The 24,550-nt window shown below is 34.0% G+C and overlaps 1 long non-coding RNA gene across 1 annotated transcript in view; it reads right to left on the bottom strand.

Annotated features, from left to right (window-relative positions):
- Nucleotides 1-20,350, bottom strand: part of LOC127731929 (uncharacterized) — a 38,574-nt gene extending 18,224 nt beyond the window's left edge. The window contains exon 1 of the long non-coding RNA XR_007995906.1: nucleotides 20,214-20,350. This is a non-coding gene — a long non-coding RNA (uncharacterized LOC127731929). The remainder of the gene's footprint in view (nucleotides 1-20,213) is intronic.
- Between the last annotated feature and the right edge of the window lie 4,200 nt (nucleotides 20,351-24,550).

The following is a 24,550-nucleotide window of genomic DNA, read 5'->3' as shown; positions in this document are numbered from 1 at the left end:
AAAAGGTTTCGTGAAATTCTGTTGTGCCGTTTGAGAGGAGTTGCGATGACAAGAAACAGGACTGACGGCATGACGGACTGATGGACAGACAGACAGACGGACGGGTCAAAAACATTATACCCTCCGCAACTCGTTGCGTGGGGTATAAAAACAACAACATATGAAGATCCTCACCCAGCTTGTTTTCTTTTAGAAATTATGTGTTCAGATAATATATTTTTGATGCCAAATGGCCAAATGCATGGTTTTTGCGCAAATATAGCAGGAATCCAGTTCTTAGTCTGTCTTGTTTCCATTGACATATACATTTTCCTTCATTTAAACAAAAGTGTTTTCAACTTTATCATACCCAAACACTTACGAAACCATGTTTTGTTACATCTATTTCAACTTTGCTAAAAAAACTTCAGGACATTTCAGTGGTTTTTGTCTCTTTTACGATAAAATCTTTAAGAAATGACTACGGATTTTTAGCGCATTTTAAGTTTGTGATTGCGCTGGTACACTAAACATTACATTTTTAACTAGTGTACAAGTTAGAACTATTATTTTAATACCATTCTTCAAAAACTCACTGCACAGTTTTTGAAAAAAGTCATGATTCCCCCAAAAAGGACAGTTTTCTATGCACTTCTTTTTGAAAATATTCTTTAAAATTCGAAGAAAAAAAAAGGTTTTTACAGAATAAATACATGTCAGTAAGAGGCGAATTGACTATAAACTGATAATGATAGAAGTTTGATGCACATTCAATCATATTGCTGGTATTCTGAGGATTAATTTGAGCCCTTAACCATATCTGTACGTCAGCAAATGACGATGGAACAAGACTAAATGCCCCAAAAATATCTTAAAATTTGCTTCACCGGTAAGCTGTACCGGTGTGAAAGGGAAAGGGTTAATAGCCAGACTATCTCTACTGGGAGTCATTTTGTGTCATGTCGCTCTAACGTTAATAGCCAGACTATCTCTACTGGGAGTCATTCTGGTCATGTCACTCTAACGTTAATAGCCAGACTATCTCTACTGGGAGTGATTCTGGTCATGTCACTCTAACGTTATTAGCCTGACTATCTCTACTGGGAGTCATTCTGGTTATGTCACTCTAACGTTATTAGCCTGACTATCTCTACTGGGAGTCATTTTGTGTCATGTCACTCTAACGTTAATAGTCAGACTATCTCTACTGGGCGCGCTCAAATACCCCACGTCCCCACATTGTCATTGGAGATATAAAATATGTGTAAGGAAAAAAAATTGTATAAGAAAAAAATATTGAATCATATTTTGTGTCATGTCACTCTAACGTTAATAGCCAGACTATCTCTACTGGGAGTCATTTTGCTCATGTCACTCTAACGGTATTAGCCAGACTATCTCTAATGGGAGTCATTCTGGTCATGTCACTCTAACCTTAATAGCCAGACTATCTCTACTGGGAGTCATTTTGTGTCATGTCACTATAACGTTAATAGCCATACTATCTCTACTGGGAGTCATTCTGGTCATGTCACTCTAACCTTAATAGCCAGACTATCTCTACTGGGAGTCATTTTGTGTCATGTCACTCTAACGTTAATAGCCAAACTATCTCTGCTGGGAGTCATTTTGTGTCATGTCGCTCCAACGTTAATAGCCAGACTATCTCTACTGGGAGTCATTCTGGTCATGTCGTTCTAATGTTAATAGCCAGACTATACCTACTGGGAGTTATTTTGTGTCATGTCACTCTAATGTTAATAGCCAGACTATCTCTACTGGGAGTCAGTTTGCTCATGTCACTCTAACGGTATTAGCCAGACTATCTCTAATGGGAGTCATTCTGGTCATGTCACTCTAACGGTTATGTTAAAAGTCAAACTTTTTAATCTCGAGAATGACAAATGTTAGTTTTTTTTTTATTTAAAAATCTTTCTCAAGCTGCTCTGTTAAGTGCAGTTGAACAGGCCTATGACAATTTTTACAAACCAAACTTCAAAGTAGTTGCTCCACCAGTCAAAGTATTATACATCTGTTAAAACTCATAAAAAACAATAAATCATGATGTTGGGTTTTCTCATGTGAGTTGTTTTACATTTTCTTATGTCTGTCTTTTATAGCTTGTGGTACAGGATTTACACTAAACCCCATTTCAGATTCTGTGTACGGAATGATTATCTGAGGGTAGCCAAATAACAAAATCGCTCTAGACACAGAATCACAACAGGGATAAGAGTTTGGCTCATTGTAGCCTTTTCATCTAAATTTGGGTTTTTAATGTAAAATTAGAATAACAGGTAAAAAAGCTTTTGTGAGACCTCGAAATACAAAGTTTTATCCTTTTTCTTTTATTTAACTATTGTTAATCAATAAAAAATCACAAAAAAAAAATAATTGTGCTTTGGTATTGGCTGTTATCAAAGGGAGACAATTCAATCTCAATCTCAATGTGTTTTAATCACAGGAGCGATAAATCTTGTTACACGAGGAGTTATCTCATCAACTATAGTCTATTTTTTAAAACATCTTCTAGGTATTTAGTTTGCTTACCCATGTTTTATAATTATTTCCTCACTTTGGAACCGCAAAGTAAACTTTGATAAAAACCTCTATTTATTTGCTATGTAATCTTTGTGGAATAAAAAAAAAGATTCATTATAGGATAATAAGGGCGCAATCAAATAAATAGGTAAATATAAAAAAGAAGATGTGGTATGACTGCCAATGAGACAACTCTCCACAAGAGACCAAATGACACAGAAATTAACAATTGTAGGTCACCGTACAGCCTTCAACAATGACAATTTAAGACATTGAAACATTCAAAATTAAATTGAGTGTATGAAAGTCTAATTCTTTTTCAATTTATTCTATAGAAAATTTTAAAAGTCACTATGAATTTATTGCAAGAATATTTATTGAAAGAGTACATTTTTATTATTTTGACAACACATTTGTGAAGAGATATTTTGTATTGTTCTTTTATGCGTTGAGGCCATTTATATAGTTGACAGTAAAAAATACGCATGGGAGTTAAAAACGAGATGTGTTAAAAAAATGACCATTATTAAAGCAAACGTCCTGACTCGTAATATTTGCATATTGGAAACAAACCAAGTAGTATAACATATTTTGTGGCCAAATAATGGGTTGTTAATGGGTGCGAGTCATTGTGACACTGATAAGGGGGTGGACAGAATTATGGAAACTATGGAATGAGAGGGCTAGAAATGGGAATTGGACAGATGAAAGCTGGAGTCAGGGTGGTGTTAACCTTGAGGAAAGGGTCGTTAAAAAGGGTTAATTCATGTTGACGAAAAAATAGGAGTGCAGAGGAACAGAATACGGAATGAAGTAGGAGTTTGGGGAGGGAACTGGGAATCAATGCTCCCTGTCCACCCCCTTACTGATAGCCATAAAAGAAAAGGGGTTGGGGTCATGTTTGTAGAAGGATCAATTTTGCAGGGGATGCGGACAACAGCTTGTTCTAGTTTGTCAACTGATAAATAAGAAGACGATTGATGCCTAATTAATGTAATAGCGCTATCTAAATAAAAGAGAGAAAAAAAAACTAAAAAAAAAAAAAAAAATGAAAACAATATATAATTTATTCAATAAATACAATTTGTATCATGTAGACCAAAAGTAGAGAAATGAAGCATTGAATGCCTGCAATAATTGTCCGTTCTAAGAACGCATATGGCAGATGCACTAACCTCATAAGGAGATTTTGGTAGAACACAGCTTCCCATGGCTGGACTGAACATCAGTCCACAGCCAATTCATCGATGATGATGGAAGTTTAAAACCATCTTGACAGGCTGTAAAGCCTTCGCTAAGTCAGCTCTACATAGCGCCTTAGAGTGTTTTTAAAGAATTTAAATCGATATACAAATGGAAGTTTTTATCGACCTTGACTGGCTATACAGCCCTTGCACGGTCGGTAAATCGATGATGATGATGGGAGTTTTTAACGACCTTGACTGGCTATACAGCCCTCGCACGGTCGGTGAGTATGGTAAATCGATATTGTAATTCCAAACAACTTATATAAAATGATTAAGTCTTTCAACAAAGGTTATAAATGATAGCAAGGATGCAAATACTAAACTTTAAATTAGAACGTAAATAAATATCTTTAACAAATGAATTCAAAATAGCAATATCTATTCAATTTAACAAATATGTACAGAATAAGTGTCATGCAATGTCATGTAAATCGTTAAATATAGAAACCCGCAATTTCAATTTTTAAACAAGGGAAATAACAATTACATGATAATCATATCTGCCAAATGTATTTTAAAAGAAACAATTTGTTTTTATAAACAATTACTAATTAGAAAAAAAAACACACAGACACACCGAAGATAACATGTGTTTTAGTTGCAACAACTTTATTGTTAATAAACAACTGCCAACCTGTACAAGAAATAAACACTGGTTTGGAACAAACTATACACTACGAACGACAACTCGACCTAGTATGTTACTCTAATTTGTTGATAATATAAACAAAAATTGATTTAAAAAAAGCGGTAATATGTAGCAATTAATAAAAATCAGAATGTCGTAGTAAAAATCATTAGGAAATTGATCTGCTTTGCCGCCGGGAGATGCCGATAAGATAACTTGTACAAAATCATGTTTTCAGGGGAAGTGATGAATTGTCCTTGCCAAAATAACAATTAATTCAGGTATCTAACATTGCTAACATATATTTATACCACGATAATACATTGATAATACTGTCTTGTTAAATATATCTTATTATCAAAGAATGCAGCAATAGTGTCGTCATCGACGGCCAAAGAAAAAACCATGATGATAAAGCATTCAATTCCGGAAATTGACCGTCTCCGAAAATATTAAATTCTAAAATTGAGTTATCGTCCTTTTTGCGCCAGACGACTATTGAAAAGGCTACTCATTGTTGGAGGCTATATGATGACTTTCTGTTGATATAAAATCTACACTATTTGGCCTCTGGTGAATAGTTGTCTCATTGGTCATGTTGGTATTAGGGGACAATCATTTCATTTTTTTTTGGGGGGGGGGCAGGGAAGAAGGGGAGAAGGATTTTCAAAATGATTATCCTGGCCTATAAGAGCTAAGAACAAATAGCTTTTGCAAGACTGGATGAACATGTATATTCTGCAACAAAAAATGAAGGAAATAATTGTGTACAAAAGTGAAAAAATGAGCATGTGTAGTGTAGCAACACCTGAATACGATGGGAAGATATATCAACAAATAACAAGAGCCTCTCGTGAGCCTCTATCGCTCACCTGGTAAACTAGAGGCTCTCAAGAGCCCATGTCGCTCACCTGTATTTACTGATGCTTTGGAAATCATGTAAAATAAGGTTAAAATCATAATTAATAGTATTAGATATTAGATATTATAATGATATCTAAGATAATAACAAAAAACTGCAAAATTTTTGTAAAATTACTAACTCAGGAGCAGCAACCCAACAACCGGTTGTCGGATTTGTCTGAAAATTTCAGGGCAGATAAATCTAACTCTGATGAAAATTTTTGCCACCTGTCAGCTTTGCTCTAAATGCTTTCGTTTCAGAGATATAAACCAAAAACTGCATTTTACCCCTATGTTCTATTTTAACCAAGTCGGCCATGATGGTTGGAAGGCAGGGTCATCAGACAAATTCTTTAAACTATATACCCTAATAAAGGTTATGGCCAAGTATGGTTAAATTTGTATCAGTAGTTTCAGAGAAGAAGATTTTTGTAAAAAATTACAAAAATTTACAAAAAATTGTTAAAAAACGACAATTAAGGGCAATAACTCCTAAAGGGGTCGACTGACAATTTTGGTCATGACAACTTATTTGTAGATCTTACTTTGCTGAACATTATTGCTGTTTACAGTTTATCTCTATCTATAATAATATTCAAGATAATAACAAAAACTGCAAAATTTCCTTAAAATTACCAATTCAGGGGCAACAACCCAACAACAGGTTGTCAGATTTGTCTGAAAATTTTAGAGCAGATAGATCTTGACCTGATAAACAATTTTACCCAAGTCAGATTTGCTCTAAATGCTTTGGTTTCAGAGATATAAGCCAAAATCTACATTTTACCCCTATGTTCTATTTTTAGCCATGGTGGCCATCTTGGTTGGTTGGCGGGGTCTACGGACACATTTTTAAACTAGATACCCTAATGATGATTGTGGTCAAGTTTGGTTAAATTTGGCCCAGTGGTTTCAGAGGAGAAGATTTTTGTAAAAAGCTAACGACGACGGACGACGACGACGACTAAGACGACGACGACGGACGCCAAGTGATGAGAAAAGCTATCTTGGCCCTTCGGGCCAGGTGAGCTAAAAATACACCATTTTGAATTTTTTCTTTTTTCTTTACTGCAATCAGTTATAATGGTTAGTTTTGCCTGTTTGTAGATCTTCTTAAGTGGCATTTGGTAGGTCTAGTACTGAAGATACTTTTTTGTCTTCTAATTCATACAACACATCAACTTACTCCCTTCATCAGGTACAAATGTATGCTAAAAGCCCAGTGTCACTTTGCACATTATCAATATCCAAATTTTTAACTCTGGATTAGGCCAAGGGATTTATGAGGTCGGACAAGTTGATTTTCTTAATAAATAATTCAATGATACAATACTGTATACATATTATACAACATTCCGTGTTGAAGGCCTCACTGTGACTTTGAGATGAAGAACAGTGATTCTGCTACAATTTGACCATCATAGGACTACTGTATGTTAATATTATATCAGACAAATTGTCCTGTGAGTTCAAGTTGCATCAGTCGGGCACAGTGTGATTGCCCCCACCCACCCCCCCCCCCCCCCCCCCAAGAAAATTTTTAAAACTTAAGACTCCAAATGCTGCATTCTGAGGGTCTCTGCCAGTGTAAAAATCTTTTTAAAAACATAAGTTTTTAACTGGAAAAAAAATATTAGAGAAATAAATTTGTATCTTTACAGACCAGAATTTCGTAACACATAATGAAATTAGGAAATACAGGCTCTGATCACTGATTAAAAAGAAGTACAATTACTTTACATACTGGTTGGTTGTATCTTTTGATCATTGCTCTGCAAGTCCTGATTGGCCGTAAATTAACAACGGAAGTAATTTATTTTTAGGCATTGGAATTCCAAAACAAACAAAATAGATATTTATCATGGGAGGTTTCTCTGCCGTCGTAGTTGATCGTCGCTGGTCTGATTAGATTAAATTTACAAAGGCCATTTCGTCACAAGTAACCAAAAATAATCGGTCACAATGTAAGCTTGGACAAATAAATATCAGTCATTTTTTATTTATTACAGTCAATGGCCGATGACCGATGGCAATCTGAAACCCTGAACAACAATAAAAGCGTTGTTCTTTTGCTTTGTGTTTAAATCATGCATATTTATGAGGTCATAGATTTACAACCTACATGTATGACATTAATGACCTGGAAATACATTTTCAAGAAACAATTTCTTTTTCTCTATAGATACTGCATCATTTATAGAATACAATTCCTGTAAGGGGTCATTTGACTATTCAGTCTAAGTTGATGATTTGTAGATCTTATTTTGGTTGTTTTTACTTATTAAAATTTCAACAAGAGTGCACACGCTGAAATGTCTCGCCTTCTTTACTAATCATTGATATTATGTTGATAGTCCTAAATATAAAGCTTTATTACAACTGTCACATAAACTTAACATTAATCAAGTAAACTAAACATTGACCAATGAACCATGAAAATGAGGTCAAGGTCAGATGAACCATGCTAGGCAGGCATGTACAGCTAACAATTCTTCCATACAACAAATATAGTTGACCTATTGCTTATAGTTTAAGAAAAACAGACCAAAACACAAAAACTTAACACTGAGCAATGAACCTTGAAAATGAGGTCAAGGTCAAATAAAACCTGCATGACTGACATATGGATCATAAAATATTTCCATACAACAAATATAGTTGAACTATTGCATATAGTATTAGAAAAAAAGACCAAAACTCAAAACCTTAACTTTGACCACTGAACCATGAAAATGAGGTCAAGGTCAGATGACACCTGCCAGCTAGACATGTACACCTTACAATCATTCCATACACCAAATATAGTAGACCTATTGCATACAGTATGAGAAAAACAGACCAAAACACAAAAACTTAACTATAACCACTGAACCACGAAAATGATGTCAAAGTCAGATGACACATGCCAGTTGGACATGTACACCTTACAGTCCTTCCATACACCCAATATACTAGACCTATTGCTTATAGTATCTGAGTTATGGACTTGACCACCAAAACTTAACCTTGTTCACTGATCCATGAAATGAGGTCGAGGTCAAGTGAAAACTGTCTGGCGGGCATGAGGACCTTGCAAGGTACGCACATACCAAATATAGTTATCCTATTACTTATAATAAGAGAGAATTTAACATTACAATAAATCTTTACTTTTTTTTCAAGTAGTCACTGAACCATGAAAATGAGGTCAAGGACATTGGACATGTGACTGACGGAAACTTCGTAACATGAGGCATCCATATACAAAGTATGAAGCATCCGGATCTTCCACCTTCTAAAATATAAAGCTTTTAAGAAGTTAGCTAACGACGCCGCCACCTCACTATCCCTATGTCGAGCTTTCTGCGACAAAAGTCGCAGGCTCGACAAAAACTACGAAATCAACAAATTATTGACATTTCAAGGGCAATAACTCGAAAAAATGATGAACAATTTTTCTAAAAATTCCACAGAAGATAAACCGAGACCTCCAAATCATGGAAATTGTCAAATTTGCTTAAACTGCTTTAGCATGTTTAGTTTTTTAAGATATAAACCAAAAACTTTCAAAATTTACTAAAAATTGTCATTTCAGAGGCAAAAACTCCAGGAAAAAACTTGCAGGAGATGGGAAGATTTGCTCTATCTGCTTTAGTTTTTGAAATACAAGCCAAAACTGCATATCATCCCTATGTTCTATTTTTAGCATCATCAGCCATGTTTGTTAATGGATCAAATCAACAGATACAATTTTTAAACTACAAATGTAGATGCCCTTAGGAACATTCAGGTAAATTTTGATAACATTTAGCCCAGTAGTTTCAGGTGAGAAGATTTTTAAGTTTTTGACGGCAGACAAGATGATGGCGGAGAAGGTCCCCAAGCGATGGCAAAATTATTGGTGCAGTTCCTTTACCGGAAATCTTTGACACACTTCTGTTTGAAACATTGAATAAAATGGTTTCCCTTTTCGACACAAAAACCAAATATTACATAAAGGCAGATTCAGTGAGGCCTAAACAAAACTAGAGGCTCTCAAGAGCCTATGTCGCTCACCTGTATTTACTGATGCTTTGGAAATCATGTAAAATAAGATTAAAATCATAATTAATAGTATTAGACATTAGATATTATAATGATATCTAAGGTAATAACAAAACTAGAGGCTCTAAAGAGCCTGTGTCGCTCACCTTGGTATATGTGCATATTAAACAAAGGACAAAGATGGATTCATGACAAAATTGTGTTTTGGTGATGGTGATGTGTTTGTAGATTTTACTTTACTGAACTATCTTGCTGCTTACAATTATCTCTATCTATAATGAACTTGGCCCAGTAGTTACAGTGGAAAATATTTTGTAAAAATTTACAAAAATTTACAAAATTTATGAAAAAATTGACCATAAAGGGCAATAACTCCTTAAGGGGTCAATTGACAATTTTGGTCATGTTGACTTATTTGTAGATCTTACTTTGCTGTACATTATTGCTGTTTACAGTTTATCTCTTATCTATAATAATATTCAAGATAATAACCAAAAGCTGCAAAATTTTCTTAAAATTACCAATTCAGGGGCAGCAAGCTAACAACGTGTTGCCTGATTGGTCTGAAAATTTCAGGGCAGATAGATCTTACCTGATAAACAATTTTACCCCATGTCAGATTTGCTCTAAATGCTTTGGTTTCAGAGATATGAGCCAAAAACTGCATTTTACCCTATGTACTATTTTTTAGCCATGTCGGCCATCTTGGTTTGCGGGCGGGGTCATCGGACACATTTTTAAACTATATACCCTAATGATGATTGTGGACAAGTTTGGTTAAATTTGTCTTAGTAGTTTCAGAGGAGAAGATTTTTGTAAAAGATTACAAAAATTTACGAAAAATGGTTAAAAATTGATTATACAAGGCCATAACTCCTTAAGGGGTCAACTGACCATTTTGGTCAAGTCGACTTAATTGTAGATCTTACTCTGCTGAACATTATTGCTGTTTACAGTTTATCTCTATCTATAATAATATTCAAGACAATAACCAAAAACGGCAAAATTTCCTTAAAATTACCAATTCAGGGGCAGCAACCCAACAACAGGTTGTCAGATTCATCTGAAAATTTCAGGGCAGATAGATCTTGACCTGATAAACAATTTTACCCCCATGTCAGATTTGCTCTAAATGCTTTGGTTTCAGAGATATAAGCCAAAATCTACATTTTACCCCTATGTTTTATTTTTAGCCATGGCGGCCATCTTCGTTGGTTGACCAGATCACCGGACATATTTTTTAAACTAGATACCCCAATGATGATTGTGACCAAGTTTGGTTAAATTTGACAGAGTAGTTTCAGAGGAGACGATTTTTGTAAAAGTTAACAGACGACACCGGACGAAGACGACGGACGCAAATAGATGAGAAAAGCTCACTTGGCCCTTCGGGCCAGGTGAGCTAAAAAATCAAAATTTCTGTAAAATTACTAACTCAGAGGCAGCAACCCAACAACAGGTTGTCGGATTCGTCTGAAAAATTCAGGGCAGATAAATCTAAATCTGATGAACATTTTTGCTACCTGTCAGATTTGCTCTAAATGCTTTAGTTTCAGAGATATAAACCAAAAACTGCATTTTACCCCTATGTTCTATTTTTAACCATGTCGGCCATGATGGTTGGAAGGCGGGGTCATCAGACAACTTTTCTAAACTAGATACCCTAATAATGATTATGGCCAAGTATGGTTAAATTTGTCTCAGTAGTTTCAGAGAAGAAGATTTTTGTAGAAGATTACAAAAATTTACGAAAAATTGTTAAAAAATGACTATAAAGGGCAATAACTCCTAAAGGGGTCAACTGACAATTTTGGTCATGACGACTTATTTGTAGATCTTACTTTGCTGAACATTATTGCTGTTTACAGTTTATCTCTATCTATAATAATATTCAAGATAATAATAAAAAACTGCAAAATTTCCTTAAAATTACCAATTCAGGGGCAGCAACCCAACAACAGGTTGTCAGATTTGTTTGAAAAGTTTGGAGCAGATAGATCTTGACCTGATAATCAGTTTTACCCGTGTCAGATTTACTCTAAATGCTTTGGTTTGAGAGATATAAGCCAAAATCTACATTTTACCCCTATGTTTTATTTTTAGCCATGGCGGCCATCTTCGTTGGTTGACCAGATCACCGGACATAGTTTTTAAACTAAATACCCCAATGATGATTGTGACCAAGTTTGGTTAAATTTGACCAAGAAGTTTCAGAGGAGACGATTTTTGTAAAGGTTAACAAACGACACCGGACGACGACGACGGACGACGGACGCAAAGTGATGAGAAAAGCTCACTTGGCCCTTCGGGCCAGGTGAGCTAAAAAATCAAAATTTCTGTAAAATTACTAACTCAGAGGCAGCAACCCAACAACAGGTTGTCGGATTCGTCTGAAAATTTCAGGGCAGATAAATCTAAATCTGATGAACATTTTTGCTACCTGTCAGATTTGCTCTAAATGCTTTAGTTTCAGAGATATAAACCAAAAACTGCATTTTACCCCTATGTTCTATTTTTAACCATGTTGGCCATGATGGTTGGAAGGCGGGGTCATCAGACAAATTTTCTAAACTAGATATCCTAATAATGATTATGGCCAAGTATGGTTAAATTTGTCTCAGTAGTTTCAGAGAAGAAGATTTTTGTAGAAGATTACAAAAATTTACGAAAAATTGTTAAAAATTGACTATAAAGGGCAATAACTCCTAAAGGGGTCGACTGACAATTTTGGTCATGACGACTTATTTGTAGATCTTACTTTGCTGAACATTATTGCTGTTTACAGTTTATCTCTATCTATAATAATATTCAAGATAATAATCAAAAACTGCAAAATTTCCTTAAAATTACCAATTCAGGGGCAGCAACCCAACAACAGGTTGTCAGATTTGTCTGAAAAGTTTAGAGCAGATAGATCTTGACCTGATAATCAGTTTTACGCGTGTCAGATTTACTCTAAATGCTTTGGTTTGAGAGATATAAGCCAAAATCTACATTTTACCCCTATGTTCTATTTTTAGCCATGGCGGCCATCTTGGTTGGTCGGCGGGGTCATCAGACACATTTTTTAAACTAGATACCCTAATGATGATTGTGGCCAAGTTTGGTTAAATTTGGCCCAATGGTTTCAGAGGAGAAGATTTTTGTAAAAAGCTAACGACGACGGATGACAAGTGATGAGAAAAGCTCACTTGGCCCTTCGGGCCAGGTGAGCTAAAAAATTGTTTGGTTCGGGTAACATGTCCAAAAAATTTAGGTGGGGTAGGTAGGCATTTTTTTTTTTAGCAAGTATTACAACGTAATATTACCATGATTACAAAGCTTTTAGTTTATGATTATTTGATAACTAAAGAAAACTAGAGGCTCTAAAGAGCCTGTGTCCCTCACCTTGGTCTATGTGCATATTAAACAAAGGACACAGATGGATTCATGACAAAATTGTGTTTTGGTGATGGTGATGTGTTTGTAGATCTTACTTTACTGAACATTCTTGCTCCTTACTATTATCTCTATCCATAATGAACTTGGCCCGGTAGTTACAGTGGAAAATACTTTGTAAAAATTTACAAAAATTTATGAAAATTGTAAAAAATTGACTATAAAGGGCAATAACTCCTTAAGGGGTCAATTGACAATTTTGGTCATGTTGCCTTATTTGTAGATCTAACTTTGCTGTACATTATTGCTGTTTACAGTTTATCTCTATCTATAATAATATTCAAGATAATAACCAAAAGCTGTAAAATTTTCTTAAAATTACCAATTCAGGGGCAGCAACCCAACAATGTGTTGCCTGACTGGTCTGAAAATTTCAGGGCAGATAGATCTTGACCTAATGAACAATTTTATCCTCATCAGATTTGCTCTAAATGCTTTGGTTTCAGAGATATGAGCCAAAAACTGCATTTTACCCTATGTACTATTTTTCAGCCATGTCGGCCATCTTGGTTCACAGGCGGGGTCATCAGACACATTTTTTAAACTAGATACCCTAATGATGATTGTGGACAAGTTTGGTAAAATTTGTCTAAGTAGTTTCAGAGAAGACTTTTGTAAAAAATTACAAAAATTTACGAAAAATGGTTAAAAATTGACTATAAAGGGCAATAACTCCTTAAGGGGTCAACTGACCATTTTGGTCATGTTGACTTATTTGTAGATCTTACTTTGCTGAACATTATTGCTGTTTACAGTTTATCTCTATCTATAATAATATTCAAGATAATAAACAAAAACGGCAAAATTTCCTTAAAATTACCAATTCAGGGGCAGCAACCCAACAATGGGTTGCCTGATTGGTCTGAAAATTTTAGGGCAGATAGATCTTGACCTATTGAACAATTTTATCCCATCAGATTTGCTCTAAATGCTTTGGTTTCAGAGGTATAAGCCAAAATCTACATTTTACCCCTTTGTTCTATTTTTAGCCATGGCGGCCATCTTGGTTGGTTGGCCGAGTCACCGGACACATTTTTTAAACTAGATACCCTAATGATGATTGTGGACAAGTTTGGTTAAATTTGTCTTAGTAGTTTCAGAGGAGAAGATTTTTGTAAAAGATTACAAAAATTTACGAAAAATGGTTAAAAATTGACTATAAAGGGCAATAACTCCTTAAGGGGTCAACTGACCATTTTGGTCAAGTTGACTTTTTTGTAGATCTTACTTTGCTGAACATTATTGCTGTTTACAGTTTATCTCTATCTATAATAATATTCAAGATAATAACCAAAAACTACAAAATTTCCTTAAAATTACCAATTCAGGGGCAGCAACCCAACAACGGGTTGTCAGATTCATCTGAAAATTTCAGGGCAGATAGATCTTGACCTGATAATCAGTTTTACCCGTGTCAGATTTGCTCTTAATGCTTTGGTTTCAGAGATATAAGCCAAAATCTACATTTTACCCCTATGTTTTATTTTTAGCCATGGCGGCCATCTTCGTTGGTTGACCAGATCACCGGACATATTTTTTAAACTAGATACCCCAATGATGATTGTGACCAAGTTTGGTTAAATTTGACCCAGTAGTTTCAGAGGAGAAGATTTTTGTAAAAGTTAACAGACGACGCCGGACGACGACGACGACGGACGCAAAGTGATGAGAAAAGCTCACTTGGCCCTTTGGGTTTTTTGCCCTAAGTTTTTGATTACCAAAGCAAATATTTAATCATTATATGATTATGTTGGCAAAAATTTGGTGATTATGCTATTACTGGTACCTCCCCATGAGGGTCCTCTTTGTTTTTTCGATTTGTCACAGATGGATGGACAAACAGACAGACAGACGACTGGATGCACAAAGTCGTTACTGTTGGACGTTCACAGAAGTCTAAAGAGGTCTTTAAAACCAATGTATTGGTTACATTATTTCTCTCATGTTTTGAAAAGTTTTATAAAAACATTTATTTCAAAAGAATATTCGTGATATCAATAAGTTCATCTGCCGCTTCCGCAGTAAGAATGTCCAACTCTTTACCTCTTCTACTTGATTTTCTAGCAATAAACACAATGCTGCTGAATTCATTTTCCTTATCACTTTCAATAATTTCGCATAGTAGTGTTGATACATATTCATGTTTTGATAAACGTATTAGTTTCATAAATAAATAGCCAGTAACATCATTGTCAAATAGCCACTCGTCTACGAGACATTTCATTCGGGCGATTGTTTTCTGTACATTTTATTTCATTTCAGTCCTAAACATGTAGACATTCTGTTAAGAAAGAGAAATAGATTGTCTTGCCATCCCGGGGATGACGTTTTCAGTTTTTGACCTATTGAAGATGTGTGCAAGTTGCCAACTGGAGTGGAAATCAAACTTGTAAACGCATTATCATGATTATGTTCGTAATATGCAAAATGAAAGCAAAACAAAATACCCAAATCAACACTTTATTGATATAAATGTATTGGATTGAAACTAATAATGCTAGATTATAAGAGAGTTTTGTTTATTTCCGTCATCATGGTATTGACATATGCACCACTGCACGTGTTAGTTGTTCAAAATATTTTGTGTCCGCATTTCGGCTACCATATTATTTCTGGTGGTGAAAATGCGGACACTTGCTTATTCCTATTTTATAATCAAAATTTAGACAAATCAGCAAAAAATAATTAAAAGAAATGTTTCCTTGCATAAAATACTCAATGCATGCCTATTGCTTTTCAACACATAAATTGCCATTCTTACATGAACAACTGTGTATTCAACATGACACGCTGATTTTGGACCTTTTTCAAAATTTCCCGGTTTTCAAACTTGTTGACATACTATTTATAGCATGCAATTTCAATCACATGACACAAAAGTAAATCGTAAGCAATAGACATGATAACCTTATTTCAACAAAATAGAGATTCAATAGCAAGCAAAACACCTTATTTCTTATATCTATTTTATTTCAATTTTTCATAATTTAATTGAAAAGTGAGATATTCGTTTTCCGTCCGCATATCGGTGCTGTCCGCAATTAGGCGGTTTTCCCCTACTCTGTGCAATTTGTGAACTGTCTCTGTACCGACCGTCACGTGCAAGACCTTATTCAGGTTGGGCTCAAGTCAGGAAAAGTGAGGTATTCCCTGTTTTCAGGGAACACCCCAGTTTTCTGGTATTAAAAAACCCAGTAAACAGGGACTTCTTTTTTCCTTGTCAATTTATGGTATGAAACCTACAAAAGCGCACCTTCTACATGTGATAACAATGTTATATGATAGCAAGTGTTTTTATAAGTTCAAAAATCAAGCTAATTTCAAGTCTTATTTGATGCTCAACTCACAACAAAACAATTCCTTTGTTCACCAATTCATACAGTCAAGGGTGTAACTTGAATAAGTTATTAGAGAAAAATAACATACATGTGTTATTACGAATACTTTCTCTTAATCTGTAGTAACATATGTTTGTTATCAGTTAAATGTACCATAATTTTTTTTATTTTCAGTGGGCACTTGGGAATTCTTGAAACTTGCGCAGTACCTTAATACATAACCTTGAAAACTAATTTTCCAATTCAATTAATACATTTTTGATCAACCATGGTAAATCAATGAGACAAGGCTTTTAAGTGATAACTTAGCTGTAATAACAAGGCTTAGTTATTACAGGCATTTAACTTATTACATGAGACACTTGGGAATGACTAGGAAGCTTGCGCAGAACCTCATTACATGCTCTTATCATTATTTATTACAATAAATTAAAATACATTGTGATATATGTAGGAGAAAGGGCTTTGAAGAGATGTAGAGAAGCTGTAATAACACCCTTTAGTTATTACAGGCATATTTTTTCTGTGATAACGTGGGTGTGTTATGAATGATTGGCAAACTATGGGCTGTTATATCTTTCTAAAGTTTAATATACATAAAGACAATTATAATATCAATAGAACTAGTACACAATTTAACAAAATTAAGGATGTATAATGCCCCTTTGAAACATGTAACATACATATGTTATTACAGATTTTTGATTTTTTAGCCCTCAATAACAAATGTATTGTTATTTTTCTCTAATAACTTATTTAAGTTAGACCCTTGACTGTCATACCTTGATCATCAATTATGAGAAGACAAAAAGATAAGTTAATCACTTAGGCATTTAAATTCAATGAATAGACATTTTCAATAGAAGTGAACATAATTCAGTTACGACCAGTTACACCTGGAGCATGCAGCTTGATCAAATGATTCATAAACAAAAGAATTGTATGTTTTTGAGTTCTAGAAAAAACAAGGCTTCACTTATTCATGTTTTGTTGTTCCTAAAATACTTAAAAGTATTTACAAATACTACTGATACAGATAAAACATGCGCTTTTGTAAATTTCATGCAATAAATTGAAATAGAAAAAGGAAGTCCCTGTAAACTGGTGTTTTTTAACACCAGAAAACTGGGGTGATCACTGAAAACAGGGAATACCCCACTTTTCCTGACTTGAGCCCAACCTGTTATTGGGTAGTCAATGATATACTAGTTAGAGGCGGATTTGGGGGAAAAACTTGGTTATTTAGGGAATCACTGGAGTATGACTGGAAGCGGACCCCCTCTTACTCTTAGTCAGTCATGACTATTTAGTATTACATGTGTATAATTTACTGTTGTTTGGAACTAGGACCACCACTGCACCAGCTGAGATATCTTTGAGTATGTTTGACAAAAACCGTCTATTCTTACCATTTCTTTCACAATCGTTACAGGAAACATACTTTGAGAGGCGGCGTGAAACTAATATCTACTTGGCATAATATACAACTCGTTTCAGGACTTGTTTCCGGAAATTTTTCTGATAGGATTTTTTTAAAGTAAGACAGGTTGCAGTCGTACTGGTTGATCCAGGGGTACGTAGAGGGCGTACGCTACACTTTGATCGTCAAAACAGTTTCTCATTGTTCTCACGATTTATATGATTATAAAAACGTTAAAAAAAATTTCCGCTCTAAATACACCTTATAAAATATGAGCCTCCTCATGGGGTTTTTGATTATGTGATTCATATTGTGGCAAAAAATTTGTGATTATGTGATTACTTGGACACCCCCATGAGGGGCCTCCCTTATCACTTTTTGTCCGTCATTACTGGACATCACATAGCCTTTGATTCCCGAAAAAAAAAATTGATGTCACAATAGAAAATGTCTGACGCCACAAAGGAAAAGTGATTGTTGTATTACGTCAATAATTCAAAAGTCGCATATTCCTAAATAGCGAAAAGGTCTGTTTCCGCTCGTCGGTAGTAGATAGATTCCGTTTTCTGAAATAACGCCGCCTGGACCCGCCCTGAGTCTTGTATATTGACTGCTCCAGTCTTGTCTAGACTAGTCTTATATGGTAAACAAATAATTAAAAATGCTGCATAGAAACAATTTCGTAATGGGACATTCCAATCATTGTATTATATGTCTCTGTTCCAATTAAGATATGAAAAGCCGGGGGATTATACCTTGTCAGAGACCCCCTAAGAAAAATTTCAGGCAAATTTCAATCTCTCACGTGCTTAATTTTGTTTTAAACCCCTCAGATGCCAAATTGTGCCAGCATTTCCTCAATTTTACACATTAAGACAACAAAAGACCCATCAGAAACAAAAATGGGCACCCTTCAGATATATTTTGAGCCAATCGGGCCTAAGAAATGGCTTTTGATATCCCTCAGAAAAAAAAACATCCACCCCTTTTAAGATATTAAATGACTCTGAATTGTCCAATGTACTAGTACTAAATGTGATCATGTAAACAGTTTTCTTGAAAGAAAACAAAACATGCTGCATTCCAAAACATTATTTGCTTTGCAGTATGAAGATCACATAGAAAAAATGAAGAAAAAAATCTGACATTTGGTCGTCAATCGGCAATACTTATACAAATAAGTTATCAGTGACCGCTGTCGACAATAAACTAGCAATTGATAGTAATATAAATCGTAAACAAACGTTGTTTGTAGTAAATTTATGGAAGTATAACACAGAAAATCACAAAAAAAATAATTACAATTAAAAGAAAACAAAAAATAATTTTGAAATAAGGAGGAGGGCAAAAAAAAAATGTCCTGTCTATAAGTTCAATGACACTCCGGAAGGTGCCTGCTACTAAAAATAGTACTTTAGATAGATGCTGATTTTCTCTCTACTAAGCATTTTATGTCATGTCAATGTTGTTTACTTTTTTAGATATTTTTTTAATAAACAATGTTTAACTATACCCCAGAAAAAGACGAATGATTTGTGCCTAAAGTTTTAATTGTTGTTTTAAGTGTAGGTGTTGTCATGCAGAGGAAATAAATCAATAAAACAGAGGCGAAAGATACCAGAGGGACATTCAAACTCATAAGCCAAAAACAAACTGACAACGCCATAGCTAAAAGAGAATGGACCAACAGACAAATAATAGTACACAAAAACATAGAAAACTAAAGACTGAGCAACACGAACCCCATAAAAAACTGAGGTTGATCTCAGGTGCTCCGGAAGGGTAAACAGATCCTGCTCCACATGTGGCACCCGTCGTGTAGCTCATGTAAGTACAAATCCGGTAATAAGTCTAATTCGGTAGGTCACATTCAGGAAAATAATTTATGTCTAGGCCACCTGACTGGATCATTCAAATGGTATAATCAATGGTACATTTGCGTGTACAATGAATAAGGAAGTTATGTTTAATTCTTGTTAGATGGACTTTTAAATAGATTTACCTTTGTAAGCTACCTATTGAAAGAGCACTGATAGCTATCACTAGTTAATCAAGTCATTTACGGGGCGATACACAAAGACGATTGAAAAACCTGTAAGACTTGTTTATAAGTTTATTTTAAACTAATAAATATGTGCATCTTATAAGGCTTAGCAAGTTTGTTTTATGAAGTCCAGCTTTTCTATTTGGTTTACTATGAATTGAATTAAATAACTTGGTAAAATAGTTACTTGAAAAGTTGTCTTCTTACATTTCAGAATGAGGTCCTCAAAGGGGACATATATACGTGTAAAATATGATATCTTTCACCAGTGGCAGACTCCAGGACTTTGATAAAGGGAGGAAGATACGGAGGAGTAGATTAAAAAGCAGGCTGTCAAAATTAAAAAAAAAAAAAGAACTAAAAACACATTTTTCAACATAATATGCATTCTTGATACGCCCATGTTCACGAAAATCTACAATATTATTTTCTTCTCATGAAGGTCATTTAATGTAACACACAAATATAGATTTTACGATACTTATATTACTGTCTGAATAATGAAAAGTAAAATAACAAAAATGCCGAACTCCATGGAAAATTCAAATCGTAAAGTCCCTTATCAAATGGCAAAATCAAAAGCTCAAACACATCAAACAAACGGAAAACAACTTTCATATTAATATTATTCAACAGAACTAACTAAAATTACCTTTAAAAATAGTCCTCTTGGTCAGAGACATATAATACATTTGTATTATATGTCTCTGTCTTGGTTAAAAAGAATTTCCATTTTCGTTTCCTTTATAAACATTACCGATTGTCGACAAGTCATTTCTACATACGGGTATCTAGTATGTAATACAATACCAATCAATGCAATGCAATATATGTTTATTGAACCGATAACAAACGATCAACTTTAATAGAGTTTTGTACGAAAAAGTATTAGCGCAATGCAAACTTTTTTATGCTTCTTCCTATGTTAGCGTTTACTTATAACGCGAACCTTTACGAAATAACGCAAACATTTGAGTCATCTTATTTTTTATTTAGATTTCGAGGGAAGCAGTTGTTAAAAATGGAGGAAGCAGTGGCAGGAAGGAATACAGGACATCTCGGCTCACTACAAACTCGGGACATGTCAAACTCGGCATATACAAACTCGGCCCATTAATGAAAATGGTTCATAAAAAGCAATGTTACATGTATATAATGATTACGATTAGAGAAAGAAATATGAATAATTTTTTTACCGTAGGTGAGAATTGGAACACAATTCATTTTTAAGAAAACACTTATTGAAAAGAAAAAACAAAAAACATTTTTGTATTTTTCTGGAAGTAATATATATAAAGCAACTTTTTAATTAAAATTTATTTAATAAATATCGATAATTATCAAATAATTGTTACGGAAACAAAATGTCAAAGCGGCTTCATGGTGCCATGAAATATATCCATTGCATGCCTAAAATTTAATGATTTTTTTATTTATCAAGGCTAATGAACAATTTTCTAAACTGTTAAAAGGATATATGTAATAAAAAGAAAAACATTTCAAGATCTTTCTCTTATATAATCAAACAATTGTCAACAAATTATTTGTGACTTTTTGTCCCAACAAATTTGTGACTTTCTGTCCTGTGACTTTTTGTCCTGTGACTTTCTGTCCGTTTAACCCAAAAAATTGTGTTTGTTATAATTATTATGATAACTTATGAAAAATAGGAAGAGATCTATTTATTAAAGACCACTTATAAAGGGATTCCAGATAATCCACAAAAACAAATTCAAGTCAGAAATGAGTTTTGTAAGCAATAATATGATTATCCTTAGCTTTAGGGACTGTATTATATATATAGCACTAGATATTTTCGTAATAAAGGATTTTTCTTTAAAATTTGACATCCAGTGATGATGAGTACAGTTCCTTTGAATAAAATAGCAGACGAAATAGTCACGAACGTGACAATTACGGAAGTAAATGGGATTGGGGGGGGGGGGGGGGGGGGGGTTACCGGACGGGCGGAATTACGGGACACTACTGTAAATAAGATATTAAATACAAACACAAATTTTAATAGAAGACAACATAAATAAGTGACAAAATTGAATTACAAATAAAAATGAAAATAAGTCTTTATTGGCACAATAATATATATCTAATATTATTTTTAATGGGCCGAGTTTGTAATATGCCGAGTTTGTAATGTGCCGAGTTTGCACTATGAGTTGACATGTGCCGAGTTTGTAATGTGCCGAGATGTCTTGCTTCGGCAGGAAGCCACGTGCATTAATTTGTATCACTCTTTACAATTATTACAAAGTGAAATTCTAGAGTGTTAAGCACAAAATCATGGCATAATAATGCACAGAACAAAGAAAATTGGGTAAATTGAAGTTGTATCGAAAAGAAAATTAAAAACCTAACTGTTATTGAGGATCTGGATGGGGGTCCTTCATTTCTGTATTCTTTAATTTTTTAGGTCATTTTCTCTATTCTTTTTATGTTTTGTCAATTATTCTCTGTTCTTTATGTTTTAGCACCCTATTATTTTCTGTTCTTTATGCTTAGCAACCCATTATTCTCTGTTCTTTATGTTTTAGCAACCCATTATTCTCTGTTCTTTATGGTTTAGCAACCCATTACTCTCTGTTCTTTATGTTTTAGCAACCCATTATTCTCTGTTCTTTATGGTTTAGCACCCTATTATTCTCTGCTCGTTATGTTTTAGCAACCCATTATTCTCTCAGACTGTTCTTTATATTTTAGCACCCCATTATTCTCTATTCTTTATGTTTTAGCAACCCATTACTCTCTGTTCTTTATGTTTTAGCACCCCGTTATTCTCTATTCTTTATGTTTTAGCAACCCATTATTCTCTGTTCGTATGGTTTAGCTTTCCATTATTCTCTGTTCTTTATGTTTTAGCAACCCATTATTCTCTATTCTTTATGTTTTAGCAATCCATTATTCTCTATTCTTTATGTTTTAGCAACCCTTTATTCTCTGTTCGTATGGTTTAGCTTTCCATTATTCTCTGTTCTTTATGTTTTAGCAACCCATTACTCTCTGTTCTTTATGTTTTAGCAACCCATTATTCTCTATTCTTTATGTTTTAGCAACCCGTTATTCTCTGATCTTTATGGTTAAGCATCCCATTATTTTCTATTCTTTAATTTTTAGCAACCCATTATTCTCTATTCTTATGGTTTAGCTTTCCATTATTCTCTATTCTTTATGTTTTAGCAACCCGTTATTCTCTGTTCTTATGGTTTAGCTTTCAATTATTCTCTATTCTTTATGTTTTAGCAACCCGTTATTCTCTGTTCTTATGGTTTAGCTTTCCATTATTCTCTATTCTTTATGTTTAAGCAACCCATTATTCTCTGTTCTTTATGTTTTAGCAACCAATTATTCTCTGTTCTTAATGTTTTAGCTTTCCATTATTCTCTGTTCTTTATGTTTTAGCTTTCCATTATTCTCTGTTCTTTATGTTTTAGCTTTCCATTATTCTCTGTTCTTTATGTTTTAGCTTTCCATTATTCTCTGTTCTTTATGTTTTAGCTTTCCATTATTCTCTGTTCTTTATGTTTTAGCTTTCCATTATTCTCTGTTCTTTATGTTTTAGCTTTCCATTATTCTCTGTTCTTTATGTTTTAGCAACCCATTATTCTCTATGCTTTATGTTTTAGTAACCCATTATTCTCTATTCTTATGGTTTAGCACCCCATTATTCTCTATTCATTATGTTTTAGCAACCCATTATTCTCTGTTCTTTATGTTTTAGTAACCCATTATTCTCTATTCTTATGGTTAAGCACCCCATTATTCTCTATTCATTATGTTTTAGCAACCCATTATTCTCTGTTCTTTATGTTTTAGCAACCCGTTATTCTCTGTTCCTTATGTATAAGCAACCCATAATCTCTGTTCTTTATGTTTTAGTAACCCATTATTCTCTATTCGTATGGTTTAGCACCCCATTATTCTCTATTCTTTATGTTTTAGCAACCCATTATTCTCTATTCGTATGGTTTAGCACCCCATTATTCTCTATTCTTTATGTTTTAGCAACCCATTATTCTCTGTTCTTATGGTTTAGCATTCCATTATTCTCTGTTCTTATGGTTAAGCTTTCCATTATTCCCTGTTATTTATGTTTTAGCTTTCCCTTATTCTCTGTTCTTTATGGTTTAGCACCCTATTATTCTCTGTTCTTTATGGTTTAGCACCCTATCATTCTCTGTTCTTTTTGTTTTAGCAACCCATTGTTCTCTATTCTTATGGTTTAGCACCCCATTATTCTCTATTCATTATGTTTTAGCAACCCATTATTCTCTGTTCTTTATGTTTTAGTAACCCATTATTCTCTATTCTTATGGTTTAGCACCCCATTATTCTCTATTCATTATGTTTTAGCAACCCATTATTCTCTCTTCTTTATTTTTTAGCAACCCGTTATTCTCTGTTCCTTATGTTTAAGCAACCTATAATCTCTGTTCGTTATGTTTTAATAACCCATTATTCTCTATTCGTATGTTTTAGCACCCCATTATTCTCTATTCTTTATGTTTTAGCAACCCATTATTCTCTGTTCTTATGGTTTAGCTTTCCATTATTCTCTGTTCTTTATGGTTTGGCACCCTATTATTCTCTGTTCTTTATGGTTTAGCACCCTATCATTCTCTGTTCTTTTTGTTTTAGCAACCCATTGTTCTCTGTTCTTTATGTTTTAGCAACCCATTATTCTCTGTTCTTATAATTTAGCTTTCCATTATTCTCTGTTCTTTATGGTTTAGCTTTCCCTTATTCTCTGTTCTTTATGGTTTAGCACCCTATTATTCTCTGTTCTTTATGGTTTAGCACCCTATCATTCTCTGTTCTTTTTGTTTTAGCAACCCATTGTTCTCTGTTCTTTATGTTTTAGCAACCGATTATTCTCTATTCTTTATGTTTAAGCACCTATTTATTCTCTGTTCTTTATGTTTTAGCAACCCATTATTCTCTATTCTTCATGTTTAAGCAACCCATTATTCTCTATTC

This window comes from Mytilus californianus, unplaced genomic scaffold (assembly GCF_021869535.1).
Source record: "Mytilus californianus isolate M0D057914Y unplaced genomic scaffold, xbMytCali1.0.p SCAF_21, whole genome shotgun sequence".
NCBI classification, from domain to species: Eukaryota; Metazoa; Mollusca; class Bivalvia; order Mytilida; family Mytilidae; genus Mytilus; species Mytilus californianus.
This window is presented reverse-complemented; position numbering and strand designations above follow the sequence as displayed.